Source organism: Erythrolamprus reginae, chromosome 2 (assembly GCF_031021105.1).
Source record: "Erythrolamprus reginae isolate rEryReg1 chromosome 2, rEryReg1.hap1, whole genome shotgun sequence".
In the NCBI taxonomy this organism is placed as follows: Eukaryota; Metazoa; Chordata; class Lepidosauria; order Squamata; family Dipsadidae; genus Erythrolamprus; species Erythrolamprus reginae.
Genome location: NC_091951.1, coordinates 340,121,386 through 340,139,218, shown reverse-complemented (window position 1 = coordinate 340,139,218; position 17,833 = coordinate 340,121,386).

The following is a 17,833-nucleotide window of genomic DNA, read 5'->3' as shown; positions in this document are numbered from 1 at the left end:
TTATTTAAAATCAAGAAGGTTAATTATCAGCATATTATTTTCCTTTTAGCTTTCTGATTCCTCTCTATGTTGTTTACACACTCCAAACTTGCTAGCTGCCAAATATATTTACTGTGGTACGGATATCCAATAACCTAAGCTAATAATTAAGGAAAAATTTAAAAATTGAGTTAATCCTATACAATACAATAAAATTGGGGTGGGGAGAAATATGCCTAAAAGACACCATACAAACAAGGCAGCAGCAAGGCAATTGTCAAAATCTCAAACAAAATGACTGAAAACACAATTAAAATATGATTAAAACACAATTAAGATATAATTAAAACAAAATTAAAATGCCTGGGGAAATTAAAAAGCAAGACTTACCTTTTACTGTGTAGTGAAGTCTCAATCTGCCAAATGTTCCCAGTTGTTTGTCTAAAAAAACCCCATTGTTTACTTAAACTGACATTTTTTTTCTGAAAATTTGATTATCATTTGTTTTCTCCCAAACATTAGGGAGAAAGCGTAAAATTGGCTGTGACAATAACAAGAGCTCTGAACCAATGTAAAGACAAAATACTGTTCTAAGTATTCTGGATATGTTTTGCAAGAAAGTGCATAAAACTTTTCCTCATTTATTAATTAGAAGAACTATAAAATGTTACAGGTAGTCCTTAACTTGCAACAGTTCATTTAGTGACTATTTGAAGTCACCATGACGACAAAGGAAAAAAAGTGACTTATGGCCCTTTGTCACATGACTGCTGCAAAATCCCCATGGTCACATGATCAAAATTGGGTTGCCTGGCAACCATCATGTATTTATGATGATGTGGTCACATTTATGAATTTCTGGCAAGAAAACCAATGGGGGAAACCAGATTCATTCAATGACCAACCCTATTAGTAACTTAACTAATTTGTGTTGTGAGCCGCTCCGAGTCTCCGGAGAGGGGTGGAATACAAATTGAATAAATCTAATCTAATCTAATCTAATCTAATTAACTATTGTAAGTCACTTAACTGTAGCAAGAAAAGTTGTAATATGGGCAACACTTAACAACTTTCATGCTTAGCAACAGAGATGCTGGACTCAACTGTTGATGTAAGTCAACTCCCAGGAGTTAAAAGGGGAAGAAAGCCCATTTGTACTGTTTCAAACAACTGTTGTGGTCATTTCCTTCATGTATAATCAGTGTTGAATCAATGTTCATTGGGGATGGAGGCAGGGATATTTTCAATATTTAAATTACAAGGACAAATAATGTTTGGAAAAGCTGGTTTGGGTCACTACCTCTTTAACATCAGCTTCCCTGTCTTGATTATTTCCAACTGAAAGAATCAGAAGTTATGGATTTTGCCCAACGCCTGAGCAAATCTTTTGTTTCTCGGTCATGTATTTTTTTTTCTTCTTCGCCTCCTCCCTTTTCCTTCTAAAGAACAGGAATCATCGTCAGGTGTAACCTGCCATAAAGTCACCCAGGGCCAACGTTATCTCGCTGTATTGCTGTAGAGGTCTTTTGATGAGGAACGAGGAAGCGATGCTTTGATAGATGAAAGGAAAGATGCTGTTTTTATTCTTGTAAGATAAGCTTGGCAATTTTTACCTTTGTGAATTGCCATCATAAACTGGGAAGTGGGAGGGAAGGGAGGGAAGATGGGCCCTTTTTTTATAAGTAATATTTAATTTATTATTTAGAGTGGTTTATTTGGGATAATTTATGAGTGGGGAGGGAGGGGTACCAGGTATGAAATCTAGAGACAGAACATAAAACTGTGGTGCATTTCATGCAGCTGTCTATGGTTTTTTCCACATAGAATGCACTCCCTTCCTCATATAATCTCACATAAGTAACTCTGAAACAGTTATATACAGTAGTACCTCTACCTAAGAATGCCTCTACCTAAGAACTTTTCTAGATAAGAACTGGGTGTTCAAGATTTTTTTGCCTCTTCTCAAGAACCATTTTTCACTTACCCAAGCCTCCAAAACTGTAAACGGAAAAGGCAGGGAGAAGCATCCGTGGGGCCTCTCTAGGAATCTCCTGGGAGGAAACAAGGCCAGAAAAGGCAGGGACAAGCCTCCATGGGGCCTCTCTAGGAATCTCCTGGGAGGAAACAGGGCCTCCACACTCCCTGTGGTTTCCCCGTAAATTATTTGCTTTTACATTGATTCCTATGGGAAAAATTGCTACTTCTTACAAACTTTTCTACTTAAGATCCTAGTCATGGAACAAATTAAGTTCATAAGTAGAGGTACCACTGTATTCTAAAATGTGTGTGTGTGTGTGTGCATATTTGTATATAGTTTAGGAGACTGAAACATAAGGACAGAGAAATCTGTCCATCTCTCTCTCTCACTCTTTCTCTCTCTTCCATTCTCTAGTCTTGAATTATTTAACTCCCATGATTGTGTTATGGTCTAATTCCTAAAGAAAGAAAAATAGCACAAGTATTTTTCTGTCTGTTTCTGCTCACACTGATGTTTTGTATACCTATTTTCCGTACTATCCACATCGTTGCAAGTTATTTTTGTTATATAATCAATACAGAATAGTTACGTTACAGATCATATATTTGTTTGGAGAGCATGGATTAGATTACTTTGTATTAAAAAATCATCCCACTTCACTTCCCCAAAAGTACTTTTACAGTAGTAATTTATTTATGTAGTTAAACTGACTCAAGCAGAAATCTTAGCAACTACAAACCTCTAGGTACTCAATTGAAAATGTGTCACAATAATACATTTTTAAAAAAAATACAAGAATAGTTTGCCTATATTCTCTGTGTCCTGTAAGACCTAGAGAAGAAACTGTTCTTTGTGTACATAATTAAAATCAGGGTTCTTATTGTCACTGAAATAGTTAACGGTACAATACGGTAGCTCCAAACAACTCGTCGCAACTCGTAACTTGGAATACTCGCATGTGGAGCAGCTCGTATCTAGAGATACTACTGTATAGGTAAATTCAACCTGCCTGTCTGCTTCCTGTATGGACAAATGTACATTTGAATATATGGTCAAATGTACTTATTTGTTTTATTTATTTATTCAATTTTTTATGCCGCCCTTCTCCTTAGACTCAGGGCGGCTTACAACATGTTAGCAATAGCACTTTTTTTAACAGAGCCAGCCTATTGCCCCCACAATCCGGATCCTCATTTTACCCATCTCAGAAGGACGGAAGGGTGAGTCAACCTTGAGCCGGTGATGAGATTTGAACCACTAACCTGCAGATCTAGCAGTCAGCTTTAGTGGCCTGCAGTACTGCACTCTACCTATTGCACCACCTTGGCTCATATACAATATGTACACTTGACAGCCAGTCCTAATTCTTAAAACTTTTCTGGTTTCTGCTATCAACACATTGCATTTTTAGAACAACACCTTAAAATAACAACATTCACCTACGTACACTGTTTACACCAATCTCCCGAGAGAATCTCTGCACATTTTCTTAACAAGAAAGCAGATTTCTGAAAGAGCATAAATATATCTTAACATGCACAATTTATTTCAGATGCAGACTTAAATTTAGGAGATAATTTTGTTTGGAAAGTTGTGCTTTTATACCTAAAGCACCTAGTTATAATTAATGAGAATCATAATATTAAATTGGAGAAGGGAAGCAGAAAGGCAGTTGATTTTTTTAAAAAAAATTTTTTTTAAATGAATATTAAATTCCATTGAGTTTAGAGTTACTTATGTTCAGGTAAATAAGTATAAACTACCAGTTTATACTTATTTACTGTTAGCATTTCGTTGTATTGATTTATTTGCAGGAACTGGGTGTTTTAAAACCAATGACCAGTGGGAAATTTTGCTTGGAATTATGTGTGTTTTCATTCATTTCTATTGGATCTGTGCAAAGAAAAATCCCATTAGGTTGACCACTTGACTATGACAAGTCCCTTGATTGTTGAAAGTGTTGTGAACATGTCCCTTCTCACAGAAATAATGTGTGAATACAAAAAAAAAGAAGGAAGAATTTAGTGTGGCTAAATTTAGTATGATTTTTGTGTGCGTGCGGTTTTAAGTGATATCCAGATTTACATATTTTCACCCTCAATATACAGAAATTGTTCGTTTCTACCTATTTTGTAAGGTCTTTGATAGTGACTCTACAATCTATCCTGGAATGCATTTATTCAGCAGAAATGAGTTACACCACAGCTTTAATTAGCCTTAGCGGGGGGAAAAATATTGTTACAAAAAGCCTGAAATTTGGCATTTTGAACCTACAAAGGTTTTCTTTAACTTGTTGGACTTTAGCATTGTTAACCAAATTAGATTAGTGACTGCAATATTTAAGTGTAAATCTTGTTCTACCGCAAAGGGAACTTGCTTAGGGTTTGAAATAAATGACTGTTTCTACACACAATCTTGTATACTATTACACAAGGAGAAAGGGGGGTTTTGTAATGTACTGTAGAACAGTCTCATTCATTTTTTTATAGAAATGTTATTCCAATGGTGCATTTTTTTCTTTAATAAAGTTTTGATACAAAACAAAAAAATCTTCCCTGTTTGGTTGCTTCATTCATGACAATTCAAAAGAGTTGGGTGATTACTATATTAATTTAAGTGCTGTAAACACAGCAAGGTGGTCACAATCTTCATTCTCATGGTTTTACTCAAATGATTGGGATTTTAATATGGTACATTTTTTCATGCAATTGGAGAAAATGACTATGCAATTAAATTCCTTTTTAGTGGTGGTATCAAGGCCACACTTCCCCAAGATCTTAGCTTCTTTTCCTCAACTCCAAATTCAAATAACTTTAAAGTTCCAAATATAATTTGAGATTAATGGAATTTATTTTGCTTTCATTGTTTCCTCTGCTACAATCTCATGCTGGTATCTCACTCTTTATGAATGACAACTTCACTTCATTTTTGTTAGGAAGGAACCGTGTGGAAATCCAATCCTTGAATACAACTCATCTGTCCGGGACCCACACCGCATTTTGGACATAAACACTCTAGAAAATGTCCAGAGATACTTTACTAGAAGAGCCCTCCACTCTTCAACTCGCAATAGAATAGATTTACAATCCTAGGTTAAGAAAGCTTAGAATTATGTCGCCTTAAACATGACCTAAGCATAACTCATAAAATCATCTGCTACAATGTCCTTCCTGTCAACGACTACTTCAGTTTCCACCACAACAACACACGACCACACAACAGATACAATCCGAAAGTAAACCGCTCCAAACTTGACTGCAGGAAAACCAAGTAGTTGGTGCTTGGAACTCACTACCAGACTCTGTAGTATCATCACCTAACCCCCAAAACCTGACCCTTAGACTATCCACTGTTGACCTCTCCCTATTCCTAAGAGGTCAGTAAGGGGCATGCATAAGTGCACCAAAGTGCCTTCCGTCCCCTGTCCTAATGTTTCTCTTACTAGTATATGTGTATAAATATTATTATATCTTTGTATACCACCAATACATACGTGACAAAACAAATAAATAAATAAAAAATAAAATAAATGGTAAAATGGAAGGGCTGTGATTACATCGTAAGAAAGAAAATATACATAGCCAAGCATATAAATTGATTTGCCAAAATACAAATCAGTGGCAAGCCTTCATTAGCCTCTTTGGTCCAGAGATGGGTTTAGACCGGTTCACCTGAACCAGTAACAAACCGCTGGTGATATCACGAAGACGTCACAGAACCAATTCGGTTGGTACCGGTCCATGGGGAAGGATTTTTTGGGGGGGATTTTTTCATTTTTTTCCCTTCTGCTCATGCACATAAGTTGATATATCTTTCTTTAACTCTTGGAAAATGAAACCAAGTGGAAGTCATAGACCTGGTATGAATAGCCAAGATTAGGGTTGCCCAAGCTCTTCAGCATATCAAACTATTCATGATGTTTCACATTGTACACCAGCCCTCAAACATTTATTATATGAAAACAATTCAATATTACTTTTAATTAGTAGAACTGTGAATAACAGTAACAGAATGGCTAGTCCCGTCAACTCTTGGGGGTCAATATTGACCACTTTGGGGAACCATGATTAAGATGGACAAATCTTTGGATCTGCAACCTCTTAATAAGGAGAATGTAAAGGGCATTTTTGTATTCAGCTCTCGCCCACAGATATGATTCAGATGATATTAACTTTTTCTGATAGTATTTGTGCAATGTAAACATAGAAACATGGAAGATTGATGGCAGAAAAAGACCTCATGGTCCATCTAGTCTGCAATAATAATAATAATAATAATAATAATAATAATAATAATAATAATAATAATAATAACAACAACAACAATAATAATAATAGAAGCATGCATTAGCTGGCTATGCGAAGGAGAGCAAAGAGTTAGCATTGATGGAGGTCAACAGTAGGAAGCTTCTCAAGGTGAAGCAAACTAAGGACCAGTACAGAAAAACTGTAACTCAATGTCGTATGGACAGTTGGTGGAACAAAGCATTGCATGGCCAGTTCTTGGAGAAGATTGAAGGCAAAGTGGATAAAGAAAAGACCTGGTCATGGCTTGCAAGTGGAACACTCAAAAGGAAACAGAAGCATAGACATGATGCTGTGGCACAGATGATCCACTGGAACTTGTGCCGGAACTACCATTTACCAGTGGCAAAGAACTGGTGGGATCATAAGCCCAAAAAAGTGGTCGAAAATGAGCAAGCAAAACTACTGTGGGACTTCCGACTTCAGACTGACCGAATTCTAAAGCATAACACACCAGACATCCTGATTGTGGAGAAAAAGAAAGTATGGATCATCGACATTGCAATCCCAGGGGACAGCAGAATTGAGGAGAAGCAGCTAGAGAAATTAGTGAAATACGAAGATCTAAAAATTGAGCTGCAACGACTCTGGCATAAGCCAGCGAAAGTGATCCCAATGGTACTTGGCACGCTGGGCGCAGTGCCAAAGGATCTCAGCGGACATTTGAAAACCATTGGAATTGACAAAATCTCCATCTGTCAACTGCAAAAGGTCGCTTTACTGGCAAACATAATTCGCCGCTACGTCACACAGCCCTAGGTGCTTGGGAAGTGCCCGACTGGTGATGAAATACGAAATCCACCATAGTGATCTCGTTTGCTGTGTTGTATTGACATAATAATAATAATAATAATAATAATAATAATAATAATAATAATAATAATAAATCTATTAAAATGGAGCCTTATCTGACCTGGTTTAGCAATCTAGCATAAATCTAGGCATTGTTATTTTATTTATCTTCTGTCAGCCGGGATACCATTTTAACTCTTAATAGGCGCACCACATGGGCATCAAGGAGAGGAGAACCATTTGCGACAGGAGTTTCAGAAGATGACCCTTTGAGTCCTGCTGCTGCTGAGTATGAATTCTTTTCTTTCCATCTGGCAAGTAATTTCAGCCTTTGTCATTTCGCTTCCCTTGAGTTCCTCAGAAGAGCCATCCAGACAATGAAAACTGATGATAATGCCAAGAGCTACATGCACATCCAACTTTGGCTTCTCCTGTACATATAATGTATTTGCTTTGGTACTTCTTTGATCCTGATGTCTTTGTTTGTCTTCTTGGGATTCAATTTAGATGACGAGTGAGAGTTCAGTCAATAATCTGGAAGCAAGGATGTAGAGATCAAGCTGTGGGTATGAAAGTCTCATATTTTTGGAGGAGAAGGCTGCTATATTATAGATTCAAAATTATTGGGTTCCAGCAACATCCATACTTAATATAATTCATTATTGGCCAAGTGTGATTGGACACACAAGGAATTTGTCTTTGGTGCATATGCTCTCAGTGTACATAAAAGAAAAGGTGCATTTGCCAAGAATCATGAGATACAACATTTAATGATTGTCATGGAATCAAATAAGCAATGAAGAAACCACCAATATTAATAAAAATCTTAAGGATACAAGCAACAAGTTACAGTCATACAGTCATTAATGGGAGAAAATGGGTGATAGGAATGATGAGAAAAATCTAGTAGTAATAGCAGTGCAGACTTAGTAAATAGTTTGACAGTGTTGAGGGAATTATTTGTTTAGCAGAGAGATGGCATTTGGGAAAAAACTGTTCTTGTGTCAATAAATATTTCTTTTCCTGGAGGAAAAGCAAATTGGTTTTATCTAGAGGAATGAGCAGCCCTTCAAAAAACCTGGGACAGGTGATATAATTGGCTAAATCAAAATATATATATCAAAAACTATTCAATTCAATTGATTAGATTTGTATGCCTCCCCACTCCGTAGACTCGGGGCGACTCACAACAATAATAGCACAACTGGGGGGAACCAGCTCCCCCTGGAGATTAGAATTGCCCCACCCTCCTTGTCTTTCATAAACATCTTAACCCTGCTGTTCTGTTCGGGTCGTATGTGACGAAGCCAAGTTTGAGTCCCTGTAAAAAATTTTCCCTGAATATCTGAAACTTGAAATTTCATGACTGTTCATCATTTCAGGGGTTCTCTCTATGAGAATTTTTTTGGGGGGTGGGGGGCTTAGTTTTTGCTGGGCAAAAAAAGTTACAAATCTTCTGTTCCCAGGTCACCCTGACCCGGACCAAAAACTCTTCATTTGCAGTGCTTATGTTTGGTCTTTTTGAAAGCTTTTTTCACTTGGAAAGTAGTCTGAACATTTCTGCACACAATGGAATGAAAATTGAACTGAAAAAATTAATCCTTATTGGTTTATTTTGCACATAAATGTGCCTCCCCCCCGTTTTTGTGAAATGTTTTTCAAGTTATGAATAGTTTTGCTTGCAAAATGCATTCTATTTTACTGAATTTGGTGTGGGATTGGTAGCTTGAACATTTCTGAATATAAGAAAAATATAAAGGAACTGAAAGAAATGATTCTTACTGGTTTTTTAACATCAGAAATAAGGCCTCCCCCCCCCCTTGGCTGCTTGCAACCATTTTCACTTTTTTTTTTTAATGCTCCAAATCCGAAATATTCTTTAAAATATTAGGCATTCATTTACTCAATTTAACAATGCTGATCATCAAAAAATATTTTTGGGGTGGTGGCTAATTGTTTTCTGGGGGAAAAAAAATCATAACTTCGAATCTGTTTCTGTTCGTATATGACCAGACCAAAAATATTTTTTTTTAGGTACTTGAATTTGATCTTTTTGAAAACCTTTTCAACTGAAAAACTAGTTTGAACATTTATGAACATAATGATATGAAAATTGAACTGGAAAAATTGAGACTTATATTTCTATTTTGATCAAAAAGCCCCTCCCCCATCCTTTCTGAATTTCGTGTCAATTTATATTTTTTAAGGCTACAAATCCCTAAGGAATTTCCCCCCAAAAGGTTTGATATACTAAATTGAACAATCCTGAACATAAGAAAAATATAAATGAACTGAAAAAAATGGTTCTTATTGGTTTATTTTTGCCACAAAAGGGCCACCCCCCCCTCGGCCTTGCTGTGTGCCATTATTGTCACTTGTTATACATATTTGGCTAGAAATATTTGGAATATCCTTTTGAAAATCAACCACATTGTAGCCAGAGAACTAAATTTATGAAAGAAATCCATTTTACTAAAAAAAAGTATGTAAGTTTGAAATTAACAGCATATTTTTAATATAAATTGAAATAACTTTATGTGCAAAATAAACCAATATGCATCAATTTTTCCAGTTCAATTTTCATATCATTATGTTCAGAAATGTTCAAGCTACAAATCCCATACCAACTTTAGTAAAATAGAATGCATTTTGATAACAAAACTATCCATAAAGTGAAGACTATTTCACAGAAACAGGGGGGGCATGCATTATATCAGAAAAATAAACCAATAAGATTTACTTTTTTCATTTCAATTTTCATATCATTGTGTGCAGAAATGTTCAAGCTACCAATCCCATACCAACTTCAGTAAAATAGAATGCATTTTGCAAGCAAAACTATCCATAAACTGAAAAACATTTCACAAAAATGGGGGGGAGGCACATTTATGTGCAAAATAAACCAATAAGGATTAATTTCTTCAGTTCAATTTTCATTCCATTGTGTGCAGAAATGTTCAAACTTGTTTCCAGGTGAAAAAAGCTTTCAAAAAGACCAAATATAAGTACCTAAAATGATCAATTTGCAGTCCGGGTCAAATAGACCCGGGAACATAAGATTAGGTATTTTTTCTAAACAGAACAGCAGGGCTTAAAACCCATCTCTGCCTCCAGGCATGGGGGAACTGAGACTTCTCCCCCGGGCCTATACAGTTTATGCATGGTATGCTTGTGTATATGTTTTCTTTTTTAATAAGGGGGTTTTAATGACTTTTAATTATTAGATTTGTTATAAAGTCATTAAAAATCCCTTATTAAGAAGAAAACACGCACACAAGCATACCATGCATAAACTGTATACGCCCAGGGGAGATGTCTCAGTTCCCCCATGCCTGGCGGCAGAGGTGGGTTTTAAGAAGTTTACACGAAAGACAAGGAGGGTGGGGGCAATTCTAATCTCCGGGGGGAGCTGGTTCCAGAGGGTTGGGGTTGCCACAGAGAAGGCTCTTCCCCTGGGTCCCACCAGATGACATTGTTTAGTCGACGGGACCCGGAGAAGGCCAACTCTGTGGGACCTAACTGGTCACTGGGATTCGTATGGCAGAAGGCGGTCTCGGAGATATTCTGGCCCGATGCCATGAAGGGCTTTATAGGTCATGACCAACAGTTTGAATTGTGACCGGAAACTGATCGGCAATAGTGATGGGTGAACCGAATCCGCACAATGCTGAACACAAACCCAATTTTTTTTCAAACTTTGGGCAAAGTTCAGGGTTGTGTTCGGCTTTCGGAGCTTTGACATCACCGGCAGGCTGCTAAGGATGCCAAGGTAATCACTTCCTGGATTCCATGGAATCCAGGAAGTGATCACCTTGGCGTCCTTAGCAACCTGCCGGTGACGTCAAAACTCTGCCCCTGGAATCTCTTCGTGGGAGGGATTCCCCAGCTCCTTCAAAGGAAGGTCTTCATGTAAAAATAAACATTGTTATTTTTACAAAAAAGGACGCCACAACGGCGCTGCAAGCAAAGGGCAGTCCTTTCACATAAAAATAAACATGTCTTCAGAGTCTTCGGAGAGGGGCAGCATACAAATCTAATAAACTATAAACTATAACTATAACTCTCCTCTCACTTGCTTGCTTTGTAGCTGGAGCCTTTCCTTCACTGTGGTGACTCCTCAGTTTGGCAGAAGCTGAGTTGATCCAGCCAGGGCAAAGCACCCCGTTTTGCCTTTCTGTGCCCAAACGCTCCAGGAGGCAACCTCATGCCGGATGTATGGGAGGCAGCGCGCGGGAGTCACCACAGCGAAGCGGTTTATTCCCTCTCCAAGTGCCCAGAGAAAGAAAAACGCTCCATTCGCTTTCGGCTGCCAAAGCCTCCTTAAGCACCACCAAAAGGCTCCTCAGGCAGCCCTGAAAAGCCCGAGATGGCCAGGATGAAAGGGGGAATGGCAGGAAACTGGCTGGGTCTTCGTGCCGCTCTCAAATTTTCTGGGAAATTTTTCCCAGCTTGGGTTCTTAAGTAGAAAATGGTTCTTAAGCAGAGGCAAAAAAATCTTGAACACCCGGTTCTTATCTAGAAAGTTCTTAAGTAGAAGCGTTCTTAGGTAGAGGTACTGTACCATTGTATATGGAATCAGTTTTGTTAACGGATGCCACAAATAGGCTGTAGGAAGCGATAGTCAAGAGGATGGTTGACATGTGCGTTAAAAGGTTTGTATTCAAATACTTTGTTATAGATTTGTATATACACTTTTTTGTGTGTATTGTGTTTATTTTGGTGTGTATTGGTCTTATAGTATGTTTGTGTGTGTGTGTGTGTGTGTATGTGTGTATGTCACATGTTTTTGCTAAATTTGAAAATTTATTCAAGAAAATAAAGGGAACACTCAAATAGCACATCCTAGATCTGAATGAATGAAATATTCTCATTGAATCCTTTGTTCTGTACAAAGTTGAATGTGCACAACAGCATGGGAAATTGATTGTCAATCATTGTTGCTTCCTACGAGGACAGTTTGATTTCACAGAAGTTTGATTTACTTGGAGTTATATTGTTTTGTTTAAGTGTTCCCTTTTGTTGTGATTAGCTCTTATGCTCATCCCTGGATTCTGAACAAGAATTAATGACACATCCACACATGTGTAGAGTGATGCATAGGAGACAACAACTGAAGGATTATTACAAGAGAAAATGAGGCCACCTGTGGTTAGTTGGGGCTGCTGTAATTAGTGCTAAGAATAAAAGTGCAGCCTGGTGTTTTAGCCTCATGGCAGTTTATCTGATTCATTGTTTCATCAAGATCGTGGTTTCTGTGCTGTTCAAGATTGTGTGTGGACTCTCTGGACTTTAGAATTGGACTCAATTTCCCAGTTATTGGGTGAGCAATTGGACTGCATTTAACCTGTGCCTTGTGTGTACCAGAAAATCCCTTTGACATTTAAAAAGGGAGCTGTTTCTGTTTTTCTGTTTATAAAAACTTTTGGGTTTTCCTTTTATCGTGTGGTGTGTGTCTTCCTGTACTAATTACCCTGTAATTACGGGCGGTTGAGAAACGCCGGCAGAACACCTTTATTTTTTTGAGCAGTGTATATATATTTAATAAAGATTTTTTTTTAAAGAAAAATTGTATCTGAGATATCATTTGGATGGGATTAGTCAATGAAGTATGATTCTCTTGAAATAGCATCCCCTTCTACACTTGCTGAGCCTTTCCATCCACTTCTCTTACTTCAGAAGAGCGATCCCTTCTCTCCCGTGATATAGAGAAACGGTGAAAATTATTTCTGACTCATCTCCTCGATGTAGACCCCTAAGGTTATATTCTAAACTATCTATGTTATGGAGTCCTTGAAAAATTCTATTTGGAGTTGTCAGGATGGATTAATGACAGCTTCTTCCATTATGCTACATTTAAGTGCAGAAAAATATGACTGGGAGGTAAACCAACCGGTGATGAATGGTGTGGTTGAGGTTTTCATTTTGACTGCACCAACGCTGGGCTCTAATAAATTTATCATGCTTCAGTATGTTATCAGACAAGTGGGATATTTTACTCCGTATACAAGAAGATGCTGGCCCCGTTATGGCCTCATAAATTAAATCCCGTTTGAGTTTCTCAGGTAACAAAATAACATTATGCTTCATGATCAATCAGAAGGGACTGTAGAAGGAGGGTGGGAAAATTGGTACAAGGTAGTTTTGTTTCTACAAATCAACCTGAGAGGGTTTAAGAGATATGTCTTACTTTTTCATACTTCTGCTTCTGGGAGGTCCTTGGTGCTCTCTGAACTTGGTTGCTGCTCCAGAAGGTTTCCTTGAGCCTCTGGGAGGGTGAAAATGGCCTCCCTAGGCTCCGGAGGCCCTCTTCCCAAATTTCCAGCGGGCCTTCTTTTTCGCCTTCCCCGAGCCTCCCGGCATGCCTCCCGGCATACAAAACAGATTGTGTGGGGACACCTGGGAGAGGTGGGGCAGGATGGGCAGGGCCAGCCAGGAGTGGGATTTGGGGGTTCTCTAAACTGCACAGAAACTTTGCTAGAGGTTCTCCCGAACTCCCTGCGAACCCCCAGCAGCCCATCCCTGTGTGTGCCTAAATCATCATATAAATTACATTTATGTGACAGAAGTGCAAATGTACAATGTTCAATTGGGTCCGAAGGTCATTCCAAAACAGTTTGATATAGTCTGAATTAGGAGTCTTAGGAATGAAAGCTGGTTGGGTGATTGATTGATTGATTGATTGATTGATTGATTGATTGATTGGTTGATTGGTTGATTGGTTGATTTTTATGCCACCCTTCTCCTAAGACTCTGGGCAGCTTTCCACAAAACATACACAATATGTGAGAAATGTGAGACATTTAAAATACTAAAAAAATATCAAATCTAAATCATGTAAAAAAAACCTAAAAAATATCACACTCTAAACCCAAATTTGTTTAAAATCAATCATTCATGTTTCATACTAACATACTTTTATCAATTCAGTCATGGGCCGGGGTAGGTATTAAAATTTAATGACCCCAGGCCTGTCAGCAAAGGTGTACTTTTTAGGCTTTAAGAAAGGCTGGGAGGGTGAGGGCAGTACGAATCTCTGGGAGGAGTTTGTTTCAAAGGGCCGGGGCCACCACAGAGAAGGCTCTTCCCCTAGGCCCCACCAGAAATATATGGTCAAAACTGTTGCCTCTGTGCTTTCTTATATTTTATTCTCACATGCCCTCCCTTTATTAAACTGTACAGGTGACTCCACAAAAAAAAAAAATTCTGGAGGCAAAATTGGAATTTCTTTGCTTCTCAAACTTCTCCCCTTGCTGTTAAGAAGCACTGGCAAGGTGTCATTGTTGCCTGACTGATCAATGATTATAGAAGCGAGCATCGCTCAAGGACAGTTCAACCTGTTCAATTGACTAGCTATCCCTCCATGCTTTTGGGTATTAATGGTCGTGTGGAAAGGAATAGCTTAGACTTCCAGCAAGCGTATTTTCAAAAGTAGGACAATTGGAGCATGAAAAGTTAGCGCCGAATTATCCTCCGTCAAACTGATATGTTCATTTGGGGAGAAATGCTTCTTATTTACGAAACCCAGCCTCTGTTGACTCTAATTGTCAGAAGCATTTCAATCCATGCGATAGCTCTGCTGACGCATGCAAATATAAGCCAATTATGCTCCTTTGAAGAATAAAGGGGCTGTGATGGTTTCAGTGAGAGATTTCTGTGGTATCTAGTGCATGGAGAAGGCTAAACAAAGTTATTAACTGTTGAGGTTTTTAGTTCAATTTGCCTCCTTTAATTGAAGAAATTAACATAAAAGAGAAATGCAAGGTGAATTGTGAAACCGATGTCATTAGAGGGAAGGTTAATGGTGGGGATTATTGTTGTTGGATTGTTGTTTTCTTAAAACTATTGAAAAATCAAAACGGTCGAGTCTTTGAGAATGCAGCACAATCATTTACATGTTCTTGACTTCTGATCCATAGGCCAATGTTCCACTTTAAAAAGAAAGAAATCCACACCAATCCTTTGAAAATGATATTAGATCATGATATGGAGTGTTTCTTGTTAGGACGCATTAAGCTTGAAGACAAAACTTGGGACAAAAACGCTTGAAGCAAGAGAAACTGGAAGGAAGGAGAAATAGCAATAGCGATAGCACTTCGACTTATACACAGCCTCACAGTGTTTTTTCAAACCTCCTTAAGCAGTTTACAGAATTAGCTTGCTTATTTATTTATTTGTTTGTTTGTTTGTTTGTTTATTCGTTTATTTACTTATTTATTCACTTGTTCACTTGTTCACTTGTTCACTTATTCACTTATTCACTTATTCACTTATTCACTTATTCACTTATTCACTTATTCACTTATTCACTTATTCACTTATTTACATAGAAACATAGAAACATAGAAACATAGAAACATAGAAACATAGAAACATAGAAACATAGAAACATAGAAACATAGAAACATAGAAACATAGAAACATAGAAACATAGAAACAGAAACATAGAAACATAGAAACATAGAAACATAGAAACATAGAAACATAGAAACATAGAAACATAGAAACATAGAAACATAGAAACATAGAAACATAGAAACATAGAAACATAGAAACATAGAAACATAGAAACATAGAAACATAGAAACATAGAAACATAGAAGTCTGACGGCAGAAAAAGACCTCATGATCCATCTAGTCTGCCCTTATACTATTTTGGTATTTTATCTTAGAATGGATATATGTTTATCCCAGGCATATTTAAATTCAGTTACTGTGGATTTATCTACCACGTCTGCTGGAAATTTGTTCCAAGGATCTACTACTCTTTCAGTAAAATAATATTTTCTCATGTTGCTTTTGATCTTTCCCCCAACTAACTTCAGATTGTGTCCCCTTGTTCTTGTGTTCACTTTCCTATTAAAAACACTTCCCTCCTGGACCTTATTTAACTCTTTAATATATTTAAATGTTTCGATCATGTCCCCCCTTTTCCTTCTGTCCTCCAGACTATACAGATTGAGTTCATTAAGTCTTTCCTGATACGTTTTATGCTTAAGACCTTCCACCATTCTTGTAGCCCGTCTTTGGACCCGTTCAACTTTGTCAATATCTTTTTGTAGGTGAGGTCTCCAGAACTGAACACAGTATTCCAAATGTGGTCTCAACAGCATTCTATATAGCGGGATCATAATCTCCCTCTTCCTGCTTGTTATACCTCTAGCTATGCAGCCAAGCATCCTACTTGCTTTCCCTACCGCCTGACTGCACTGTTCACCCATTTTGAGACTGTCAGAAATCACTACCCTTAAATCCTTTTCTTCTGAAGTATTTGCTAACACAGAACTGCCAATACAATACTCAGATTGAGGATTCCTTTTCCCCAAGTGCATTATTTTACATTTGGAAACATTAAACTGCAGTTTCCATTGCTTTGACCATTTATCTAGTAAAGCTAAATCATTTACCATATTACAGACGCCTCCAGGAATATCAACCCTATTGCACACTTTAGAGTCATCGGCAAATAGGCAAACCTTCCCTACCAAACCTTCCCCTATGTCACTCACAAACATATTAAAAAGAATAGGACCCAGAACAGACCCTTGTGGCACACCGCTTGTAACCTGACTCTGCTCAGAATATTCGCCGTTAACAATAACTCTCTGATGTCTACGCTTCAGCCAGCTGCAAATCCATTGAACTATTCAGGGATTAAGTCCAATCTTCACTAATTTATCTATCAGCTCTTTATGTGGAACCGTATCAAAGGCTTTGCTGAAGTCCAGGTAGGCAATATCCACGGCACCACCTTCATCCAACACCTTTGTGACATAGTCAAAGAAATCAATGAGATTAGTCTGACATGATTTGCCTTCAGTAAAGCCATGCTGATTCGTTCATTCGTTCATTCGTTCATTCGTTCATTCGTTCATTCGTTCATTCGTTCATTCGTTCATTCATTCACTCATTCACTCATTCACTCATTCACTCATTCACTCATTCACTCATTCACTCATTCACTCATTCACTCATTCACTCATTCACTCATTCACTCATTTACTCATTTACTCATTTACTCATTTACTCATTTACTTATTTACTTATTTACTTATTTACTTATTTACTTATTTACTTATTTACTTACTTATTTACTTATTTACTTATTTACTTATTATTTAGATTTGTATGCCGCCCCTCTCCGCAGACTCGTGGCGGCTCACAGCAAGATACAGCAAATCATGACAAATCCAAATAAATTTAAAATATTTAAAAAGATTTAAAAAGAACCCCATTTACTAACAAACACACACACAAACATACCATGCATAAATTTACTTATTTACTTATTTACTTATTTACTTATTTACTTATTTACTTATTTACTTATTTACTTATTTACTTATTTACTTATTTACTTATTTACTTATTTACTTATTTACTTATTTACTTATTTACTTATTTACTTATTTACTTATTTACTTATTTACTTATTTACTTATTTACTTATTTACTTATTTACTTATTTACTTATTTACTTATTTACTTATTTACTTATTTACTTATTTACTTATTTACTTATTTACTTATTTACTTATTTACTTATTTTGTATGCCGCCCCTCTCCGAAGATTATTGCCCCCAACAATCTGCGTCCTCATTTTTACCAGCTTTGAAAAGATGGAAATATGTGTCAACCTAGAGCTGGTCAGGATCGAACTCCTGGCTGTGGGCAGAGTTAGCCCGCAATACTGCATTCTAATCATTGTGTCACCAGAGCTCATCTTGAAGTCCCTCTTCCTAAACACGAAAACTTCTAGAAACCACTTTACATCTTCCTAAGC